Source organism: Globicephala melas, chromosome 14 (assembly GCF_963455315.2).
Source record: "Globicephala melas chromosome 14, mGloMel1.2, whole genome shotgun sequence".
Lineage (NCBI taxonomy): Eukaryota > Metazoa > Chordata > Mammalia > Artiodactyla > Delphinidae > Globicephala > Globicephala melas.
The window spans coordinates 76,490,832-76,495,547 of record NC_083327.1 but is presented as its reverse complement, the minus strand read 5'-3'; the positions used below and the strand labels follow the sequence as shown (position 1 = coordinate 76,495,547).

At 42.1% G+C, this 4,716-nt stretch overlaps 1 non-coding gene across 1 annotated transcript; it reads left to right on the top strand.

Moving 5' to 3' along the window:
- The first annotated feature begins 2,209 nt into the window (after positions 1-2,209).
- On the top strand, positions 2,210-2,282 carry TRNAW-CCA (transfer RNA tryptophan (anticodon CCA)). The gene has a single exon. It is a non-coding gene; the product is annotated as a tRNA-Trp (tRNA).
- The last annotated feature ends 2,434 nt before the right edge of the window (positions 2,283-4,716 follow it).

Genomic DNA, 4,716 nt, shown 5'->3' with positions numbered 1-4,716 from the left:
GCATGCAATGAAATAATTATTCACCCTCAGAGAGGAAGGGAATTCTGACACATGGTACAGCATGGATGAACCTTGAGGACATTATTAAGTGAAATAAGCCAGTCTCAAGAGGACAAATACAGTGTAATTCCGCTTATATGAGGTACTGAGAGTAGCCAAATTCATAGTGACAGAAAGTAGAAGGGTGGTTGCCAGGGGCTATAGGAGGGGGAATGGGGAGTTAGTGGTTGATGGGTGTGGAGTTTCAGTTGGGGAAGGTGAAAAAGGTCTGGAGACGGATGGTGGTAGTGGTTGGACAACAGTGTGAATGTCCTTAATACTACCGAACTGCACTAAAAGTAATTAAAATGGTAAATTTTATGTTATGTGTATTTTACCACAATAAAATAGAGAAGGAGTATTTGAGTGAAGGACTGCATAATAATCAGGAGTGGAAAAAAATAAAAAATGAGTAGTAAGGCTTCTAATAGAGAGTCAATGAATATGATAAGATCTTACCATATTATAATATTCATATTTTCAACATACTTCCATGATCTAGGCATTGGGCACAGAGAAAGTTTTGGGGGCAGGAAAGTTTCCTCAAATCACCCCGCTACGTTGGGGAGGAAGGGTAACATTGAAGGGAACCCTATCCCCTTCCCCAGGAACTCCACCTTTGAGAGGAGGTTATTAACAATCCCCATTCATGGATGAGGCCAGCAGGGGTTTGGTATTGCTCCAGGGCACATGGCATGTAATTAAGCTCTCAAAGGGAAAGACATGCTCTACTTTATTTTTTACCTTTAGTGTTTGGAATGTGGCAGGTGCTTGTTGAATAATTATTAAGTGAATAAATAAGATAGGATATGAACCCAGATTAATCTAACTTCAAAGTCCACTCTCCTCCAAGAACCTATACAGTTACTATTAGGTCCCGTATAACTGAATTTGGGGCTGGATCGCCTTGACACTGGGTAGGAATTCTTTATGCCGACTCCTGGTTAAAGCTTCACAGAGGTGGACTCTGGGAGGACCAGAGTACCATCAAGACACCGGGACTTCTAATTTGCTGTGTCTCCCACTCCATTCTCTCTTATTTTACCCCTTCCTTCTTTGAGGAGAATTTTGTTATAATCCCAGACTCTTGGGAGCAAAAATCATTTAATCTGGGAAATGTCACCTCTTTTGGGAATAGCTGGTAGATTTATGCTGCCTTGCCTCTCCATCTCCTACCCCCATGCAGGAAATGACTGAAGGTGTAGGAGTTTGGGAGCAAGTTTAGGCCACAAATACGTGGTTTTAGAAATTTAGGGTTGGTGCGTCTGTTATTTTGGATTATTTACACAAGTCATATGAAGGGCACACTGTTTCTTCAAGTCTTCAATCCTATTGAAGTATAATAAAATGATCACTTTCATATTCTTGTCAACAATGCCCTTATTTTAAAAAAAACCTTGGATGTTATACCACACGCAGCATTTTTCCAAAATTTCATTTTCTTTTTTTGGCAAGTCTGTTGCATGTTCTCGCTCTCACTTTTTCTATTAACCTTTGCCAAATCTCTACTTTCACTCCCACCTCTTACAAAAGTTCATTTAAATGTAATCTGAATGAACTACAAATATATCTGTGAAGGAGAAAAACTAATTTTCAGAGAAGTTTAAATCATAATACAACAATTACATTGTATTCAAGTATTCAATTCATATATATTTTATGTATGTACATAGGTATGTCCCTTAAATAATTATTAACATTAGTTACAGGTCAGAAGCCTGAGTGACGTGAACAAAACCATTCATATATTATACTGTGTCTGTTCAGGGTCATCCTTTTCTTTTATTTTTTTAAAAATTTATTTATGTTATTTATTTATTTATGGCTGTGTTGGGTCTTCGTTGCTGCACATGTGCTCCCTCTAGTTGCGGTGAGCGGGGGCTACTCCTCGTTGCGGTGCACAGGCTTCTCATTGCAGTGGCTTTTCTTGTCGCGGAGCACGGGCTCTAGGTGTGTGGGCTTCAGTAGTTGTGGCATGCAGGCACAGAAGTTGTGGTGCACGGGCTTAGTTGCTCCGCGGCATGTGGGATCTTCCTGGACCAGGGCTTGAACCCGTGTCCCCTGCATTGGCAGGCAGATTCTTAACCACTGTGCCACCAGGGAAGCCCATCCTTCTCTTTTAAACAAGAACCCCAGCTCCTTTTCTTCAAATTACTACCAATGCGACACTTCCCTGGTGGTCCAGTGGTTAAGACTCCACGCTCCCAATGCAGGGGGCCCAGGTTCGATCCCTGGTCAGGGAACTAGATCCCACATGCCGCAACTAAGAGCCTGCGTGTTGCAACTAAAGATCCTGCATGCTGCAGCAAAGGTCCTGCGTGCTGCAACTAAGATCTGGCACAGCCAAATCAATGAATAAATAAATATTAAAAAAATTACTACCAATGCTGGAGCATGTACAGTATCATTCCCAGGACCACCTCACTCGGCTGCCCAGGTTGTGCACTGAACAACCCTGGAAGACATCTTTTACAAAAAATATAAGTGAATGGTTCCCTCTTGCAGTTGAGCAGGTACAGTGTGTATAATTGTGTGTCGAGTCCTATTTTTCTGTTCACTTCTCCTTCTTTCCTAAAATGTACCTTTTCCATGCTCCATCCTTTTGATTTTCCTGCAGACTCTGGAATCCTTTTTCCATTCAATTTCTTCATTAAATTCCATTTAGTTTCTTCAGAATTCTCAGTCAGTGGATTTCATATAACTTCTCTCCACCATTGTATCTCGTGGGACACTTAAGAGACTGTAGTTACAGCCAAGTGGAGCAGTCAGGAGGCAGCACATAACTTAGGGGGAGAGAATGGGCTTGGGAATCAGATAGACCAGCTCTGTCTCTTATCAGCAGGATGGAATCGAGCAAGTTAGTTAACCTTTCTATCTGATGTATGGAGATAATACTAGTAATTACCTCACATTCCACTGAAAAGGTTAAAGGAAATAATGCTTAGGATAGTGACTGACAGAAATTTCTCAATAAATGGTAGTTTATAAAAAGATGGAAGTGTTGGGGATGTACAGAAAGAGCTGTATGGATAATTATGGATAATTAAGCCATCTGGTATACCAACAAAAAAGAACCACAAGGAAACTAAGGCCATATGCATCCCCCTATTTCTCCTCACCTATCCTCCTCCAAGCCACCCATTAAGCTAAAGCTAAGGAGGTGAGATTGAATTGTTCTCTATTGGCTTCAAGTCTGCTCCTAATTTTTATTTTGACCTGGCTTCATCTCTGTGAATTCAGATGGGGATGGGGATATGAGGGTGTGAGGGAAAAGCATCCTTTATAGTGAGATTTTTTTTTTCTGGACCCCAACACTCTTAGGAACATCTGGACTCCAGAGCTTCATTCTTGTAGCATCCAGGGCAGAAGAGTTGCTTGGGAAATTTGAGGCAACAATTCATACCCAGGCCATTCCTTCAATGACACATGGAAAGAAGCCCAAAGATGAGAGTCTGAAGACCCTTATCAAGATGTTTGAAGCCGGAGTTGTGTAGTTGTGTAGTGGCTACAAATTGGGCCCCAGGGCAGTGTCTGGACATCTGGGTGGTGAGTCAAGTTGCTACTGAGCATCACCACTGGACGTGTCTTCACTTGGTGGACGTGTCTTCACTTGGTCTCTCTCAAATGTTCAACACAGTAAAAAGGAACTCAAAAGAGGGTTGCCCCAACATTTGACAACCCCCCACCCAACAAAGAAGGTGTAGGCTTACTGGGGAGCTGAGAGACATTGTTACACCAATGTCACCAGAATTTTAAGTTTTCTCAGGTGCAGTTAGAGACTTTAGGACACAGGACTCATGGTGATTGTAGAAAACTGTTAAATACTGTGCAAAGAGCCTTTCTTACACGATATTTTAGACAAAGTTTTTTTTTTTTTTTTACTAGTTACAGCAAAATTAATACATACTTCCTGCTAAATATTTGAGAAGTATAGGAATCTATAAAAACACGTGAACTTTTGTGTTCTTATTTTTACTTATGTTGGGGGCTGGCTGTGGGGTGGTGGGAGTCATCTAGATTATTTGGAATCATAGCCCCAAGGCCATGGACGCAAAACATGCCTGAAAAGGAAGCTGTGCTGGGAACTGGCCTGCAAGGTGTTCCTTTCAGAGGTACGTGAGTTCTGGAGGGTCTGGGGCAGAAAGAGGCCTCATTCTGCTCTGTTTGCTGTTCCATCTGCTGCAACATCTCTTTCTGCACTTACAGTGACTATATTTGTTTCTTAGGGTTGCTGTAACAAAGTACCGTACATGCTTGACTTGAAACAACAGAAGTTTAATGTCTCACAGTTCTGGAGGCTAAAAGTCTGAAATCAAGGGGTCAGCAGGGCTGTGTGAACTGTGAAATCAGTAGGCGAGGATCCTTCCTTGCCTCTTCCTAGTTTCTGGTGACTCCCAGCAATCCTTGGTGTCCTTGGCTTGTAGCGGCATCACTCCAACCTCTGCCTTCCTCTTCACACAGTCTTCTCGCTGTGTGTGTCTCTGTCTCTGAATTTCCCTCTTCTTCTAAGACACCAGTCATACTGGGCTAAGGCTCACCCGAATCCAGCATGACCTCATCTTAACTTGGTTAGATCTTCCAAGACCCTATTTCTAAGTAAGGTCAAGTTCATGGGTACTGGGGGTTGAGACTTCAACATATCTTTTTTGGGGACACAATTCAATCCATAACAGAGAC